Source organism: Chelon labrosus, assembly GCF_963514085.1.
Source record: "Chelon labrosus genome assembly, chromosome: 22".
Classification (NCBI taxonomy): Eukaryota; Metazoa; Chordata; class Actinopteri; order Mugiliformes; family Mugilidae; genus Chelon; species Chelon labrosus.
Window position 1 is genome coordinate 19,996,297 of NC_140355.1, and position 19,764 is coordinate 20,016,060.

Consider the following 19,764-nt stretch of genomic DNA (forward strand, 5'->3'; position numbering starts at 1 on the left):
TAGAGACATAGAGTCAATCCAGATAATCTCAGGACGTCCCAGAGTCTGAAACTCTGAGAGCGAACACTAAATCTTGGTTTATAACTACACAGGCTATGTAAGGTTTTGGCTTTAGCACTAGTTTTTCTGCATTGTTCTGTAACTATCCCACTGCAACTCTTAGCCTGCAGCCAGTCGGATGTGTCGAGTTTCTCTATGTTCTCTTCAAATAATGGCGACTGGAACTGAGCGTCTCATGCTAGTAAGTTGAAGTTAAGACATTTTGAACACCAGTTACTAAAAACCCCTGCAGCCCGTGAAAGGAGAGGAGACGTTGCAGACGTTGCAGAGCTTGAACTACATCGTTTTTAAAAGTAATAAACCTGGAGCAGGCTAGGTGTGTAGAGGTGGAACAGAAGAGGAGGAGGAGGGTGAGAAGAAAGCTGCAGAAGCAAACAGATAAATTGCATCCAGCTGTGCAAACATACAGCATTTAAACGTGATAAGAACAAGAGTGCAGGATACGTGGTGAGACTGATACCAGATGTAAAGGATGAATAAAGTCAGCCGAAGAATAAATGAGGCGTCAATAAGAAAACTGCACTTAACAGGTAGACAGGAAATGATTACTGTAAGCAGCCATAGTTTCCTGGAGGCTACTGTATATGTAGTCTTTTTTAGATTAAATGAGGATGAATTAACCAAATAATAAAAAAATCTTCTTCACCTAAAGCTTCCTTCAGTAGTTAAGGGAAGAACTTTGTGGGTTGAGGGCCTTCAGTCCCTTCAGACGAGCCGACCAGCCGGACATTACTCCTCCTCCTGCTCCTTCCCTCCAGACCGGCGAGTTTAGCCTTTAGCTTCTGATTGTCGAATCTTAACTGGTCACATGAGGTTTCCAGCTCTTCCAGCCGATGGCGGAGAGACTCCACGTTTTCTTCCAAAGACGTCAGCCTGTTGTCCGTCCAGCTTCCCGTTGAATTCTTGAAATGATGTTTTTGAGCTCGAGGAGGAGAGTTAGCCTGTGGTCCGCTAGTTTGGCTGCTAGGTCAGTTTTGCTAACAGCAATGTCGGCTTCTGCTTTTTGACTCGGTTTAGAAGGTTTAGGAGCCATGAAAAATATCTTTTTGGAGTTAAGCACAGATAAGGTTAACACGTCTCTACTCCATGAGCTCTCTACCGGAAATCCAAATGAACCAAATAATAAGAAACAAACATTATTGAACGTATTGTTGTTCGGTAGCAAGCTTGTCGGTTAGTTCAACATTTATTCCATGCACAGCACAACTCTGTCAGCGCTGAAAACGAAATGTATTGCATGTGTGCAGCATACTGCGTCTAACACTGAAGGTCAGACACACTAACAACATGCTTTTAGCCGTTTTATTTTTAGTTCGGCGTGTTGTGACTGACCTCTGGTTTAATGATCAACCTGTGTGTTTGTTAAACGGCTCTTATCAGGCTCTGCTGCTTTCCTCCTGATAGGATACATCATTGCACTCCCTTTTTAAAAAAATAAAAAAAGTGCTCCATGAACATGTGTTTATTTTTACGGACACGAAACACGACAAAGCCACGCAGCGCCACTGTTTTATCAGCGTGAGTCGTTGCACGTACGCGTGGTTTAAATGCTTGATGTTTGAAGGAGCGCCTCCCTGCTTTTGAGTTACTAGAAGAGAGATGACCTTCAAGTGCGTCCTGCTTTCAGATCTCACCGATAGATGCGCTCATCCGCTCTATCGCGATCTCCTCGTCTCAGGAGTGAGATGCAATCAAAACCAGAGGCTAATCCAATCGGGCCCGGCTATGAGTCATTCCCGGCGTGCGCTCGGTATCCGTCAGAGAAAAGGTTAATGTAATAAAAAGCATGTGAGGCTTGTGTATATTTTGGCTCCCTGACTCGTCACACCCCTCGCTGATGTGTGTCAGAAAAAGACTCTGTAACCTGAACTAGAAGCAGTCGGACTGTTTCTCAGATGACATCATGGTGACCTTGTTTTTACGAGCTAATAGTATCTTTTACTGTTGACTGAGTCTCGGATGCTTACATTATAAATATTCCACTGCTACATGCACCGATCAGGTATAACATTATGACCACCTTCCTAATATTGTGTAGGTCTCCCTTGTGGTGACTCATCAGAGAATAGACATGGGCCTTCTGAGGGTGTCGTGTGACGTTAGTGGGGGGCATTTGAGGGGAGGGGCCTCTGTGGATCATCCCACAGATACTTGATCAGTTTGGGATCTAGTGAATTTGGAGGCCAGGTCAACACCTTGTGCTGTTCTTCATGTTTTTTTGCAGTCACAAGTGTTTTTGTGGCTGCATCCTGCTGGGGATGGGTGCTGCCATCAAGGAGTGTCATTGCTATGGAGTGGGGGTGTCTGGTCTGGTCTAGGTGGGTGCTACATGTCTAAGTAACATCCACAACAATGAATGCCAGGTCCAAAAGATTCCCAGCAGAACATTGTATTGTCACAAGATGGTGTAAATTTTATTTACTTATCTTGCCAGTGGTCATAATGTTGTGGCTGATCTGTTTTTTTTTTGTTGTCATATTGCAAGTAAATCATATCTGAATCCTACACTTGGGGGCGCTAGTGCATTTGTTTTTGTACTTGCAGCCTTTTATCGTCTATGTTCCTGCAAAAGCCTCAAATGAAACTGTTTGGTTGTTGGTCCGTGCAGGGAGAATGAATACAGACCTGCTGCTCAGGTGTTATTTAAATAAGTTTTACCTCTTGATGACCTGAGAGACTTTTAATATTTGTTTTTATTGCGATTCTTTACTGATTTATCCAGAAGATAGGACGCAGCAACAGGAGGGATGCTTCTTTCCCGTTCTGCTACGACGTTTTGTCACAGGTTATTTGATATAAAAGTGCAGCGCGGTCACTTTTCTTAGCCGCGGTTGAGTCAAAAGTTAATTGAGAGGACTGTGCACGTGCCTCACAGGTGTGTCTGTAAGTTAATGTAATTTTTTTTTTTCTGTTCTAATGAGACCACAGATGGTTGAAATTAGTCCTGCTGCTAAGGGAGAGCAGTGAGGGGCAGAGCACGCCCACGAGGCCGCCTGGCTCGGGCATTGCAGTACAGTATCCGCTGGTAGTAACTATAGCATAATTAAACTTTTTATGGTCATGTTTATAGACTCACTGCACTGGGGTGCGGTTAATGAAAGACCGTGGTCTTTGTTAAAACTGTTGGCATTATTAATATCTAACCAAACCACAGTCTTTCTCTACTTGTTGCCAAAATGTCAACGACTTCTGTCACTCAACATATATTCTATGTGGCAGGTTTAGCAAGGTGCACCATCTGTCATTGTGAGGATTGAGGAATTCTTTCGTATAGTCCATTTTTAGGATGAGTCCAGTGATCTGTCTGCCGCCAATCGGCCACCGTCTCATGTCTTAGCCTCTGGGATTCTGGGGTTCAGGTGTTGCCAGCAGATATCCAAGTAAGAGATACCCAAAAATTTCCATTTTTGGTAGCCCTGCCAAGAATTTGAGACAACTGAGCTAAGCTATGACATCTACAACTAGATAGCTTAGACTAAATTAATAGTTTCTAGCTTCTAAAATGTGTTTTAGGCATAGACTGTATATAAATATGGACAACGCATCCCCACTTCCTTGCATTGGCCAAACTGGCGCTATTTTCCCGGGGATACGGGCGGCGCCATCTTGGGAGTTTGGAGCTATTGTCTGATCAGTACGGTCCAAGGGTGGAGCCACATATAGCCGCGATATTGATGCCCCGCCCACACTTCGTCTAGACGCGTGTTTCCGTTTAATTAATACTACGCTCTGCTCTACCTTCACCAGCTACAAGGAAGCGTTGAATTGTACGCTGTACTTACTTACTTATTTTATTTTTGAATTCTCACGGTCCTACGGGGCCGCTTCGCAGAGCGGTTGGCATGGCAACTGGTAGTCATCATGATGTCACATCCTGTTTCAATTGTGTCAAGTAACTTATTAAAATGAAACTGTACCAAAAATGAGAGAAACCATTCTTGAAAATAAGATTATTTGACGTGTACTTTAGTGTTTTAGTTTGGCCCAAGTCCCATCCACTAACATGGAGGGGGCGGAGCTTATGACCTATACTGCAGCCAGCCACCAGAGGGAGCTCTACTTGCTTTGGCTTCGCTTTTGAGGAGCAGTTCCGCCGTCCATCTTTACACTCTCATACTCTGACCTGTCAAATGATTCTTTTGTTCTTCGCATGGACTGTTTAACTGCATGCAACCGAAAGTCTGCTCGATCTTGATTAATCAATATTACTTGGAGTACAAACGAAAAAGATTAAGAGCTTCCACTACCAATATCTTACCCTTTCCCCTCAGATCCTGCATGAACATAGATAGATAGATGTGGTAATACAGATATATACATTTGTATACAGTCTATAGTGACATATATAACAACAGATTCTAGATTAGCCTGCTGCAGATGTTCCCGATGGATATCTGAATTTGTTTTTGCACAAAACTGCCATGAAGTGCTGCTATAATGCTGCCGTTTTATTTCAGAAATTACTATTTCATTGCATGCATGAACTGGTTTAACAGAAAAAAAAAATCACATAAATAAATAAGGTGGCTCTTGTTTTTTAATCAGTCACGATGCAATAGGTGTAGCAGACGTTTAATGAAAAAGAAATGAACAGTAAATCCCTTTATATCTGGAATCTGACCATCAATATCACATGAATCAAGCTTTCATTTTTACTAATTAATTAACGTTTAATTCGGTTCAGACGAGTGTGTAAAACCAGTTTGCTCTTCCTCAGCTGCAGATTTTCGTTCCTGTGTGCCTCTGTGCAGCCTCACAGTGTTTTGTATGTGTTCGATATGTGGCCAGATATCATCTCTGTGTCTCTAGATCTGCCTGTTCTTATTCTCTGCACTGTTTGCATGTCCCCGGCGACTCTGTGGTTAACAGCATGAGAAAATTAAACGCCGGTGACCGCTGCTCAGATACTGTCTCGTGTGGACACGGGCTGAATGGCTGATGTTGTTCCTACATCTTAATGGTATCTTTGGCGGGCGGCTGCGCTGACACCTCGGGGGTTCATCCGCTGCCACTGTATTATCCCGCCTTCAGAATGAGCTTAGAAAAGATGGTGAATGGGTTGACCTTGGGAGAGCAGCGTGAGGCACAAACACCTCAGCTTCTAGTCACTGGATGGAAAATGATGTTTTTCTTATTTTCTTATCCTCAAATGATGTGATAATTGTGGATTTATTATTTTTTTTTCTCAGAATCAAGTTGGTCATAATTATAGCTATAGCGCTCCGGGTCACGTGACTTTTTTTTGTTGATGCTGCCATATTAGCAGGAAAACTCTGAGGAAAAATGAACGGCACCAGCGCTGATTTCAGGCCGCCAGAGTTTACTGCGCACTTTAAACAGATAGTGCCCAACACTGGACGTCAGCTACCGGAGCTCTATATGATAGTGAAGCTCAACGGTCCCTGACATCAGCGACAAAGAATGAAGGAGGTCTGCCAGCGCTCAGACTCCGTTACATCATGTCATCGCTGTCGTATTTGTATGCACGTCTCGTGGGACTCACTGTAATTGGCTGTTGGATGTGGTTACACATTGCTCCGTTTGAAAAAGCCTGCGTGTCAACATTAAAAAAAGATTAATTGCAAAGACTTCCACGCAAATGTAGAGGTTTAACTTGAGATTTAATTCTTTAATTATTTCTTTCATTCCCTGTTGTTTCAGTTTTACTACAGAAGCCACATTTTTTTCGACTCTCGCTACCGTTGACATGTTCGCTCACAATTTATTTAATACAGATATATCTACAGGATTTGAAAATAATAGCAGTACTAGGATGTTATGTAGATTATATCACATGATCTCGTGAAGATATAAAGAAAAAGCGGCGCAACAACTTCTGCTCCACACTCCAGTCCAGTAGGGGGCAGTAATGAATCTGCAAGCTTTCTTACTTAAAAAAAAAAAAAAAAAGAGGCAAAAACTCGCTTTAACGATTTATACTTTGAGAAACATGAACAAAGCTGTCCCTATTGGTTTGTGAACACAAATCCTAAATATCAAACGTGTGTTTAATATTAATCGGGACGGCCCTGATTATTCTGTGAGCAGATCTGTAAACCTGACAAAATCTGAGCAAAGCCCCGATCCGATTTCCCCTCCGATTGTTGGGAGAGGTGAATTCTGGGATGAACTAGTCTGTAGGTTGGAATAAGTTACACTTTTGTTAGTCCTTATAGAGGAAGAATGTAATCTGAACTGGTGCACGGCCACATAAAGAGCGAACTGGTAAAAATAAAATGAGATTTTTCATTTTTTGGCCGTATCTCCCAGCCCTTCTGCAGCATTTATCTGTGATTATAGCGTCATGGAGCCTTCAGCGTGGCTCTTCGCAGTTTGTCAGGACTTTTTGATGAGGTGTAAAGGTGCATCTGGTTTTACAAGTGTTCACCTAATATATTCATAAATAACGCATCTTTTATTAGACACTCATGAATATAAAAAATAAAACAGACAAAAGACATGTTATTGTGCTTTAACCTCTCAGCCTCCTACTTGTCTGCAGGTGTCCTCTGTCCTCCTCTAGTTATTTTTTTTTTTTCCTCCTCCATGCCCCTGGGTGTGCATGGCTCTCTGGCTAGCGTGGCACATCCCTCTTGACTGTGATGCTCCGTGGCAGAAAATCAATACTTCACTTCTGGTGTGATATGGAGATAAGACCGTCATAATCCTGATGTTGTGCCTTTGTGGACTCTTCATTCTCCCTCGTAATTGTCAAGTCGCTGATGTCCTTTGCCGATATCATTGTCGTTGCCCGGGAAGGAACTGCAGTTTATGTGAGCTAACGGGAGATATAGAGGTGTCGTAAACAATAAGTCTTTTAACAAATGCTGTAGAATTACACGAGATTCAGAGTATTGGTCTTTGTTTTCCAGTGGCTTGAGTTTGATGCACGATTTGCATAAGCAATGTATATTTTGCATTATCTTTTAATTACTTTACTGGTTGCTTTGCAATTAGTGACAAATTGCTTTATATGTAAGCATGTGCATTGTGTTTCTGTGGTTTCTTATTCTTTTATTTATGCGAGGACACTCTGAGACATAATGCATTTCACCCTGAACTTAAACTAAAAGCCTAAAGTTGATCTAAACCCGATTCTAAACTTAGGTCAGCTGTTTGCTGGCATCCGTTTTGAAGACGTGTCCTGCACCAATCAAGACGAGGACATGTGCAAAAGTCATCAAACAACAAAGTCAAGACGGCATGCGGAGTTTGCGTTTTTGATTGACGAATACAGACTACTGCCACCTGCTGGTGTGACGAGTTATTTCCCTTCGCTTGGGTGCAGAACCAATGCGCTAGCTCACTGCTGGCTGTAGTTTTTTGTTGTGACGCAGTCGCCTTTAGTTGCAGATCTTCAGTTCTTTGTTCTAAGACCCAGACACGCCAGCATCAGAGTCTGAAGGGGTGTCAGAAAATGTCCTCAAACATAGATGAGGCAAAAATATAAAAACTACCCCGCTGCAGAGAGTATTATTTAGCAGGGTTGGGTTTGAAAACTGGATTCATCTTGATCAGATATCGATTCATAAAGTCCTCTGATCGATATTTTTAAACTTCATCTTGTCAGAAATCTCCCGAGACTTGTTTTGCACGTCAAATCTCGCGAGATCCAAAACATGATGACAGGAGCACCGTCAGACCTGAAAGCTCAGAGACAGAGAAGAGCTGCACGAAAGCAAAGACAAAAAAAGATGAAAGATGAGAAACTAGAGGAAACAAATCTCTGGAGCTTCAAAATCTCCAAACTGAAATATCTCTAAATGAATTCACATTGAATCGAATCTGAACCTTGAGGCTGAAATTGAATGGATTCAGGATTCAGCCCTAATATTCAGTTAGAAGAGATTGTATATTCTTCTTCTGAGGAGGAAGTGATTTACCACATGAGGACTTTTTATCTCCCGATCGTGAGACGCTTTCTTCTGGCTTTGTGTTTTCATATCTTTGGAAAGACGTCGACCTCATCCTTTGACCAAATTACAGAGCGTACAGCTTGTTACTGTAAAAACATCTGCGTGTAAACGAAGCTGTCACTCCAGATAAAGCGGTCGGGCCTCCGTCGTCTGCTCCGTCTCGGATACAATCTTCTCTGTGGTGAAATTCAGACGTGGCGGCGTTTCGTGTAGCGTGACTCTTCTTTCAAACTGAACAAACTGAATCGAAGAAAGCCTTTTGGAAGCTGATGGATGCATACATTTACATAACTCCTCCAATTTATTATTATTATTATTATTATTATTTTTATAAAAGGGAATTGAGCATTGCAGCTACTGGTTCGTCTCGGTTAGCATCCCTCGCCCATCGGGGGGTCGGCTCTACAGAGCTTTATCGTGGCTGGATATTTTCCCTCCTCTGGCTTTGGTCAGATGGATTTTTTTTATTTATTTTTTATTTTTTTGCGCTGCTTTGTATGGAGGGAATCGACTCCTCTTTCCTCAGTGCTCTCTTCACAGGCCGTGTCCCTCCTCTGCCCAGCCTCACATCTGCAGGTTACCTCTTGGTCCGATAAGCTCAGGCAGAGCAGAGGCCGTGGGTCACTCAATCAGCTCTCTCTGCGGGCTTTCAGCGCCAGCTCTCGCCTCTTTTTTTTATTTATTTATTTTTTTCAATCCAAAAGCAAAGGAAACAACCTCAGCTGCCCACCTGCCTGGAGGAAATGAGTCACAGACGACCCCTGGGCTTTTCCCAGAGGCTTTTCTGTGCTCCTGTTCCAAGGCCATTGGCTCAGACTGCCTGCCTTCATGGCTGCTCACCTCAAAGCAGCTGTCTGATAGTTATTTCCTCTAAAAAGTACAAATAATTCAGCACTCTTAAGGTGAATTACAAAATTTTTGCAGCGGAAAGTTGGTCTGGAGTCTCTCCGTTGGGAGCTGATTATGGGCCAATCAAATCGCTGACAGATGGACAGAGGAGTAACAGCGATTTTTATTTCTAACAAAGTGGCTCTGATTGGTTGTAGGACTCTCCAATTGTCCAACATGCCCCTTAATGAAAATCAAATGGCACGTTAACAGACTTGCACCGATCAGCCATAATCATTAAAACCACTGACAGGGGAGTTAAATAACACTGACAGTCTTGTGACAATTCAATGTTCTGCTGGGAAACTTTAGAACCTGGCATTCATTCATTCATGTGGATGTTACTTAGACATGTAGCACCCACCTAGACCAGACCAGGCACCCCCACCCCATAGCAATAACACTCCTTGATGGCAGCAGCAGCAAAAACACTTCAGGAGCAGCTAAAAAAAAAACAAACATGAAGAACAGCACAAGGTGTTGACCTGGCCTCCAAATTCACTAGATCCCAAACTGATTAAGTATCTGTGGGATGATCCACAGAGGCCCCACCCCTCAAGGCCCCCCCCCCACTAACAACATCCTGTTGCCAGACACCACAGGACACCCTCAGATGAGTCACAACTGGTTTGGAGGCACAAGGAGCCGTACACAATATTAAGAAGGTGGTTATAATGTTATGCCTGATCGGCGTATAACCTAAGATACAAAGGTGGTTGATAGTACCAGGTGAGCTACCTCAGGAGAGACCATTCAGGTAGTTTTCACCAGTAATTAATTAATGTGTCTGGGAAAATATCAGCATGAAATATTGTGAATATTGGAGAAACTCCCTTGAATTAATGACTTGATTATGAGAATATTCACAGATAAATTGTCTGCACCTTTTATTTGACTGATAGCTCTGGTGTTCCTTTCAGCCTCTATAGAAATAGGGACTCTCTGTATTGAATAAAAGTCCATTGTGGAAGTTTTCTTAATTATTCCTTTAAGCAGAAACAGACCAGAGCAGCGACTCGGGACCAGTCAGTCGGACATAACAGGGTTCTTTAATTCCCTCAGGTAATCTGGCAGCGTTGCATTGTTGAAGCTGGGGGAAAATAAAAAAAATAAAAAGTTGACTACTGTAATCCTCCGTCCTCAGAGGTTTTAAGGGGTTTATTCAAAAAAAAAAAAACAGCCTGATTAACCGAGCACGGACCTGGGCTTTCCGCTCTTATCAGCTCAGCAGAAAAAACGCCTGCTGCCACCGGCCCCGCTGCAGCGCTCCCGTCCGCTTTCTGGTTGGTTTCAAATTTTAAATACATGAAGTTGGTGTCGTGGTCACCTGTCCTGACAGTCCTCCACCGGACGCAGTAGCTGTCATAGCCGGGGCCGTACGCTCCGAGAGAAATCGGTTTGAGCTTGGCTGGAGATGAGGAGAATGGAAGAGGGGCCCACTTAATATTCACAGAGCAGTAGCAGAGTGAATGGAAATGAGTGAGCGAGGGGGCGCTGGTGGTGGAGGTGGTGGTGGAGGTGGTGGTGGAGGGGGGGCAGGCAAAGAAAAACACAGACTGAAACAGAATGCGAAATTGCAGAGTGGAAGTGGCAGCATGGCACTATTGCAAATGCTAATAATTCGGGATGGTGTGGGGACATGGAGTTAGTGAGTGTGAAGATCTGTGGACGCTCAGAACTCGTTTCTGCCGAGACGTAGCGGTGCGTGAAATACTTGCAAAGTGACACGAGGATATGTAGTAGTTGTTGCTGCACGTAGCAGGTTTGATTCCAGCGTGATAATAATGAGTCCGTGCTGTTGGGAGCAAGTTTCCGGCTCACGAATTTAAACGAGCGAGCCCGGCTCTTTACTTTTAACGCCGTCATGGGTTCCTGTCGCCGGCCTAACCTCCAGGTGTGCGGTTTTGTGGACTCCTTGTGACTCATTGACTGCAACAAAGAGCAGCTGCCGAGGGTTTTTTTTTGTTGCTGCAGGACAGGATGCCACAGTCATCGCCGAGGTCGGAGCTCAACAATGCCGGGAAGGATATCCTCTCATTTTCACGGTCACCTAGGGGTGCCCAAAGAGCGTGGCTTCTTGGAGAAATGAGTCTCGGGGCTCCCTCACCACAACTCCCCATTCACCCCCTCCCGCCGCCTATTGCTACGCTAAATTAGAACCGCCTGTCATCTCTTCCCGATTCCTCTCTCTCTCTCTTTCTCTCTTTCTCCTGCTCTTGCTCCATCTCTCTCCTTCACTCCTGAAGTTACAGAGGAGAGGAACAAGAGGAGGTGTCAGCTGACTGCTACCCCTCCAATCAGATAAGTTCTGATGGAAGTGTTTAGCAGCTGCTAAGATCAGATTTAGCCTGAGGGAGGGAGGGAGGGAGGGAGGGAGGGTTGGAAGGAGGGAGGGAGCGAGCGAGCAGGAGGCTGGAGCGAGGCAGTGCAGCATGGCTGTGCACTGGTAGGGAGGCTGGATAAGTCGGGGGCTTCGCACCATGGACGAGTCCAGCATTCTGAGGAGACGAGGGCTACAGGTAGGAAAGCAAACCCGTGTCGATGCTCTGTCCGCCGGTCGACTCTCGAGCCGCCTGGACTTTTTCCGCCTCACAGTATATTGATGTGTGCTCACGTCCCGCATGTGAGAGAGAGAGCCTCTTGGCAGCGGTGTGTTGCCCAGCATTCACAGTAACAGTTAGTCATCCTCTGAGACTTTCTGACTCGTGCACGGATTTATTTATTTATTTCTTTTATTCGGTCACTTTTTAAACATCAAGTCCTCGTCTCTGTTTCATTCGCAGCAGGAACAGGCGCTCTCATCTTCAGGGTTGATTCCTGTGTGTTGTGTGAAAGGCTTTATTGACTTTTTTTATGATAATTGAGGTCAGTGTGAGGCTTTTGACTGCGAGTTCAGGACCACGGTTATAACAAAACGATGCACCTAATGCAAATTACCGCCGCCGTTTTATGGTTTTATTAGATCTAACCTGCAGACGTTCATCATTTTCTGCAGCCGACTCAACGAACTCCACTGTAGCTGCTGCTGTGGAGCGTAAATTTGATTTATAATTTTGCTTCCTCCCGTCGGGGGCCACGTACAGACAAACATGTTTTAAACTGAAGCCTCTTTTAAATTCAGCTCAAACTACGGCTTGCGTGTGTGTGACCCATTGTAATTAGGCTGCACTGTGGCTGATGAATTAAGCAGCTTTTTTTTTTCTAAGGCACGTTTAGCTTGTTGGAGAACTGAGTTTTATTTATTTTGCCGTCTTTAAAATGAAGGATTCGACTTTCATGTTCACACATTTGTTTCCAATGTGTTCCTGCGTGATTGCAAATCTGAGGGAAAAAAAAAGTAGACGGCAGAAATGCTGACATTTAATTTATGCTCTTTTGAATTTTAATGAGTTTCTCAAAGGAAACCAATAACGCCTTTTTGTAATTACATTCATCAAAAGCCTCCAAATAGTAATTTTGTGCCCTAATCTCTGCTCCGTTCCTTTGTCGGACGCCACCTCCTCCCCTTTTCCTCGCCTTCTTCCTTCTTCTTCTTCTTCTTCTTCCACACAAGACCTCTTTATGTTCCCTGACACGCATCAGCTAGAGCAAACACAACGGACGCTCCTGTGGCCCGGGTCGCCGTAACTTTCACATTCAAAAGGAAAACGCGGAAGTTAGTTTGTCAGGCAAATGAATGGAACTGGTTCAGCGCCACAGTTTCCCCATTCATTCACGGGGGGCAGGAAAGCATGACATCATTCCCACATAACCTTGTTTGGTTTGAGTGCACGGTAAGAGCTCAACCGTTTATAGTTCAGAGGAAACAGGTTGGGATCGTTTGTCTGCTTCCCTGTGTATTCATTATATTAAAAACGCATACGCTTCAAACTAAATGTCCTCAGTGTCATTTTCGTTGTATTAAACCATTTTAGTATCAGTAGAAATCTTATTATTTGTGTTTATGCAACTTAACTGAGTTGTTTGAGAAGATCTTTCTGTTAAATGTGGATTGCAGGGCTAATAACTGAGCGTCCGTTAAGTTCAAGCCCTTTAAATCAGTTTGCGATGAGCTCGTTAAGCTAAATGGACCAGGTGAATCGTCCCGTATTTAACAGTAGAGACGGCAGAAGGTTTTTTTTCTAGCACCGACCAACCATTACATATAAAGTAGTTTTTATTCTCCATTGACACACCTGTCAACGGCTCAAATTGGTGCGCAAGTCATTAAAGCTACAGTGTGAACCATTTGTCTCCCCCTTGTGGCGGAGAGAGGAATTACATGAACACTATATTGTGTGTCTACAGGTAAGCTAACCCCCAGGAAAACACTCTTTACTTTCATTTAAAACAACCTTGCCCAACAGAAAAACGGTGCCTTTCACTGTTTTTGATGTAAAGAGAGTTCTTGAGGGCAAGTTCAATAAGCATTGTACCTTTAATGACCGTGATGCACCAATTTGATGGTTAGCCGTTTGCCAGTGTCGGGCCGTCATGACCAATTCATCGTGTTGAATTGGCGGCAGAATGAGTCGGTTGGAGAGATCATTCTGATTGGCTGTTCAGCTTAGAGAAATTAAAGCATAAGAAGAGAAAGAGACAAACAAAGAGACAGCGTGACATGATTGTCTAAAGTAAGTTAACTGTAGATCAACTGATCCGCATGATTCAGCCTCCTAGCCTCCCAGCTAACAGTAGCTCTTCCAGTTTCCCGTTTTTAAATGACAATTATAGGCCGCTGCCACCTGCTGGTGTGGAGGGGTATTTCCTGTATGTGCTAGCTGGCCATTGGTCTTCGGACGTGTTCAGTAGTTTTTTGTTGTTAGTCAGTCAGTACCTTATGTATGCTGGTTATCTTAGCTTAGCATAAAGACATAAATATCTGTCTGATATTCCAGATCTTATGCTAAGCTAGGCTAGGCTAAGTGGCTGCAGAACGTTATTTAATGTTTTTTTTTGTTTGTTTTTTTTTTAAATACATAATACTCAAGATATTGGGGAAAATATGTCAAAATGCAAACATGTCAACGTTTGTCCACACTTTTACTGGGCTGCTTCGACGTTACCAAGGTGACACGTATTTAGATTTAAATCTTCGGCAGCGATGAGCGGCGGGAGGGAGCCGTAGCGTGGGTGTTGACGCTTAATGAATTTGACGCCGTGCGGAATTTATTTTTAGTCTTTTTGAAAACAGACGCGACAATACGCAGGGGGATTGTTGTTTCCCAGAAATCAGACCCATTAATGAGTTCTCTGAATAAGTTGCTCAGTATATTTGGTTGTCAGTTATGAGCGTGCGTTCTAATGGATGCTGTAGCATGCTGATTTATACGTGTCTTTTTTCCAATTTACTTACGTCATACATAATTCCTGTATGTAAAATACGAGTGGAAGGTATTTGACTTTCATTGAAACGAGCAGTGGGTGTATATCTGCCACGTTCCCTCATTACATTAAATTTGTAGGGCTTATATTGATTTTAACGACGCCTATAGCAGCCGCACACGTCCTTCATCTTAATTAGGCGCAGCCTGTCAGAAGCAAGCGTTGCGGGCTTTACTGTACTTCTGACATCCATCTAACGCTGCATCGTAATAATAGTAAAAAAAAAAGGTAGCAATCTGCAAGGGGGGTGCAGTGACAATGTGTGTCTCCAAAGAGCCGTTTGTGTGAAGCCAGCTGGTGAGATACAGCCCGGGCCGACAAAACATGATGGTGCAGCACCAGAAAAACCATTCGCTTTCACATTATGAGCATTGTTTTTTAGAGCTGACACGTAATCCCCGTCCATATTAACATAACAGTAGGTAGAATGTATATTCTCATAAGAGCAGCACGGATTGAAGGATAGTTTTTATATTTTCGCTAATTTGAACTAATTAAATTACCGAAGCTCCAAATAAAAGCTCTCATCTTGGAGGGACATTTGAATTAAACAAGTTTGGGTTTTTTTTTCAGCCATAAGAGGCTTCTGAAGTGTCCTTGTGCTGGACGGTGAGTTTCCAGCAGTACTTCATTAACGGAGGAACACGGACAAAAAGGAAGCATTCATTCAGTCACGATTTCTAAACACGCCGATGAATGCGTTTCCTTGTGAGGTTTGGACGGCGTTTGAAGTGCACTTTTTGCATCCTTTTATTTCCCACTGAAGAGATATAAGTGTGATCAAAATGTATGTTGGTTGTGGTTGGTAGAAGTGTGCACAACAGCAACCTCTGGTGAGGATCCCAGGCGGTGCCTATAGTCCTACAGAAAAAATAAAAAGTCATAAAAAGACAATTAATTTATCTATATTTTATCTCTACTTTAAAGCGTACACTTACAGCTGTCTGTCTGTGATTCTGTCTCTTCATTTTCTGCAGGTATAAAGGTGTAAAATATGAAATCTTGCTAATTACCACTCAGGAAGAATACTGTACTGCAAAAACTGACTGATATATAGCTACCTGATAAACTTAAATCAGTTAAAGTTGCATTTTTACGAGCAAACTTTGTCATAAAAGTTAGATTTTACAGCGTTTACGTCTGTCTGATGGCTTCACTTTTTTCCTACTGTTCAAACTGAGCCCGACGCGTGTTGTCGTCTCAGTTTGTCAAGTCCTCCGTCACCTCCAGCTGTCTTTCCATCTGCCGTCTTGAGTCCACACATCACTTCTGTCATTTGCATTCGCTCCTGTCAAACATCAACAGACACCGGTCCGCGGCAAACAGCAAGCGAAAAGCCATCAGTTAAAATGCAAATGCAGAGTTCCTGACGCGCCCCCCGACATCAGCTGCGCGCTTTTGGCATCTTGACAAACGAAACCTCGTTAACAGTGGGAGTGATCGAGCGGCGCGACGATCAACGGTTAAATGTGTAAACACAGAAGCAGTAATAGATCCACGGGGTGTGTGGTTGTGTGTGTGTTGCACATTTAGACTGTATTAAGTGACAGTTTGCAGGAAAAACAGATGCACATGTTTTCAGTTTCTGTTAATTAATTTTTGCTTTAAATCGGCACAGTTGGCAAAGAAGTTTGACGCATTCTCCTTTAAGTTACAGTAGCTTGAGGTGAATGCAACAAAATGATGAAAAGCAAAATATTTGACTCGTATTCATTCATTCTCTTAAACCGTCTAGTCCAGGGGTGTCAAACATATGACCCGGGGGCCAAAACCGGCCCAATCGTATAATTCATTAAATGGAAACATCTTCATAATGTACTTGTATTTTTTGCACTAAAACAAAAGGTCAAATCTGGAGTTGTCCTTATTTACAGGTTATTATGGTATTATGTTACTGGTCGGCCTGCTTGAAATCAAATTTGGCCGTATGTGGCTCCTAAAATGGGTCTGACACCCCTGCTCTAGTTCTTCATTGTCGTGGTAACAGGTGGAACACATACTCTACGTCCAGGCCTCCCAGTCTTCACAAACTTCCTCCAGCTCCTTCCTGGACCTGCTCCCAGGTCAGCTGGGAGATCTAATCCCTCCAGAGAGTCCTGGATTGGAGCCAGGGCCTCCATCTGGTCTATGATCAACCTTTAAAGTCTCCTAGGTGCCCAAACAGCCTCAGTTGGCTCAACTGAACTTGGAGCAGTTTGTGGAAACTGAACCTTTCCACAAATGCAAACCTTGCCACCCAGCAGAGAATATTTCAGCCACTTTTATTTGAGATCTTTGATGTAGACCGACTCAAAGAAGAAGCTGCACCCAATTTACTACGGATATATATATATCAGCAGTAACTATTCTTGTTTGGGGCAGTCTAATTATTTTAGTAAAGATAATCCTCCTCACAGAGTGATGTATATTCACAAATGATCTTTGCATTAACCAGAATATGGCAGAAAGTTTAAGCCACATGAGAACTAAAAATAATCAATCGCCTTCAACGTTTGTCATAATAAGCAGCGACAGTTACCCTCAGGGTCGACTTAATGTGACCAACCTGTACAATTCCTGAATAGTGAAATCTCAGATGTGTTTATTTATTTATTTATTTTGTCCCTGACTTCAACCTTTTACGGTTTCTTGCTCATGGACATCGGTGTGTCCGCTGGGATCTGTAAGGTGTCCTTCCACACTTCGGATAAACTTCTATTTTCTGCCCAGCGATCAATATGTGTAAATCTTTACCGCCTCGGCTCACTGGTGTCATTTTAAATTCAAGTTGAGATTTTTTTATTTTTATTTTTTTCTGGGAGGGGGATCAGTCATGTAGGAATAACTGAATGTCTCTATGCCAATTTTATAGAGTGTCTTGTGCAGCTTTGTGTGTATGTTAAAACACCTGTCCCACAGATACTTGATCAGTTTGGGATCTAGTGAATTTGGAAGCCAGGTCAACACCTTGTGCTGTTCTTCATGTTTTTTTTAATTGTTCCGAAAGTGTTTTTGTGTGTGTGTCTGTGTCAGGCTGCATCCTGCTGGGGAAGGCACCCCCACCCCATAGCAATGGGGTGAGGGAGCCTGGTCTGGTCTTGGTGGGTGCTACATGTCTAAGTAACATCCACATTAATGCCAGGTCCAGAAGTTTCGCAGCAGAACATTGAACTGTCACATGATGGTCAATCCTCCTGTTTTCCTCCTGTTAGTGGTTATAATGTTGTGGCTGTATGTCGCCTTATACGAACCATAAATAAATCACCAAAGCAGCACCACCTGCTGAGCTGAATCAGGTGTTTTACTAATACCTCTCTTCTCCCGATCAATACTTTCTGCATCAGTTCCTTCATTAAACATGTGGCCTGCGCTCTGTGAATTAGCCTCGTGAAGGAGTATTAAATTCTTGATGTTCACCAATGTCCGCCTAAATATTTAGCTCCAGTTAAAAGTAGAATCCTACCGACGTAAAAATGTCCACAATTTTAAACAACTAATCATTTTGGTGTCAAGTTTGTGGAAACTGATTCTGATTGTCACGATATTAAAAGCAGCTCCTCATTAATAAAGAGCATTGTGCTCCGTGTCAGTCTCCTAATGAATTGTTTCCTTCCTCCTGTTCTGGATTAAGCATTTATGACACCTAACATCCTGCTCCGAGCACAATCGCGAGGACGCAAACAGATTTAATCAGCGATGCCGTCTTAACAGCCTCCGCGCGCTTTGCTGCCGTTGAATCTCCTCCTGCTGGTTGCAGAAATCAATAGGTCTCAGATGGAGCGGAGCATAATGGTGGAAAATATTTCTTCAGACAGCAGGTTTGGGTTTACTGATGTAGTTGTCGGTGTTAATAAAAGTCAGCCGCTCGCTTGTTGTTGTTTCAGTATGATCAGATTTTGGTTTAGAAACGATCCGGGCCGCTTTGTTTGGCTTCTTGAGGTCAGTGTACGTCTGTTTGCTGTGGTTCACATGTGTTTGGAGCTGATAAGTGGCTGATTGATCTCTTTGACCTTTTCAATCTCCAGATGCACTTGAAGTCTTTTGACTTTGAAGGAGCGGCTAGGTTACTTGAAGGTTTTGTTTGAGGAGAAGATCTTTTTTTGTTATCCTGAGAATTTACTGACTTCCTCATTAGTCTGACACACAAAAGAAAAAATAAACACCTTCCAGCTAACAGTAGCTCTTCTGCTTCCTCTTGTTGAATGGCAGCTGTAGACTACTGCCACCTGCTGGTATGAAGAGTTATTTCCTTTTACGCAGGTGCAGCACATGCGCCAATCGGGCATAACATTATGACCACCCTTGTACCTCCAAAACAGCTGTGACTCATCAGAGAATGGACATGGGCCTTCTGAGGGTGTCAGTGAGGGGTCCTTTGAGGGGAGGGGCCATCCCACAGATACATGATCAGTTTGGGATCTAGTGAATTTGGAGGCCAGGTCAACACCTTGTGCTGTTCTTCATGTTTTTGTTTTTGTTTTTGTTTTAGTTGTTCCTAAAGCGTTTTTTGTGTGTGTGTCTGTGTCAGGCTGCATCCTGCTGGGGATGGCTGCTGCCATCAAGGAGTGTCATTGCTATGGGGTGGGGGTGCCTGGTCTGGTCTAGGTGGGTGCTACATGTCTAAGTGACATCCGCATGAATGAATGTCAGGTCCAAAAGTTTCCCAGCAGAACATTTGAAATGTCAGAAGATGATCGATTTACTTCTCTTTTAATGTTTTGGATGATCGTGTATTGTGGCGTGTTCATGTGTTTCTTGTTGGTCCAGACTAAGGCAACTTTAGGTTCTCTGAAGTGCATTCATACCTTTAGACCTTATGTGTTTCTATGATTCAAGGTGATTCTTATACCTCCAACAAGCTTTAACCATATATCATTTTTAAGATTTCTAATTTTTTAAAGTAGTGACGCATTAAGTATGTTTTATATTTGGTATCCTTTTGTATGAAATCAAGTTCATTGTTCGGTTCTATGTTTTCTTTTTTTAGGTGAGGTGTTGATTTGATTTCATTACGGTTGAATATGAGATGGGGATTTCCTGCAGCAAACTCTGGTTAAACTGAGTAACACTTTAGATCTGGAGATGGAGGAAAATCCAAAATAAATCAAGAGGAATTATTAATGAAGCTTTACACGTAAGGCCTTTTTTTTCTCAGTAGAGCCGCTTTGATGTGACGTCTCGGAGATGAAGCGTTGTTGCTCGAAGGCTTTTATTGACATTTACCCCGTGGAACAAAACTCACTTTAACGTTCGTCTTGAGACAATTGTTTTTTTTCTCCAAGGGCTGCAAAGATTAGCAGGAAAGGAAATCGTTAAATGCAGTGTAATGATTTATTTTAATAGATGGCTCGTTGCCCTGATTGACACGTTCAAAGATGAAAGACTTTTATGCAATTATGCCCAGTTTGACCGCTCTGCAACACATGAAATACCAGATGTAATGGAAATATGTTAAGCATTGTGTTGACTAAAAAGAATGCAGCTTTTCTGTTTGTGCACAGAACTCACAGCTCGACAGATTTCAACACAAAGATCAGACTGGGGTTGTTATTTAGTT

The 19,764-nt window shown here is 43.1% G+C and overlaps 1 protein-coding gene across 3 annotated transcripts in view; it reads left to right on the forward strand.

Moving 5' to 3' along the window:
• Positions 1 to 19,764, forward strand: part of mast4 (microtubule associated serine/threonine kinase family member 4) — a 106,986-nt gene that overhangs the window by 30,696 nt on the left and 56,526 nt on the right. The gene's annotated exons all lie outside the window — the stretch shown is intronic.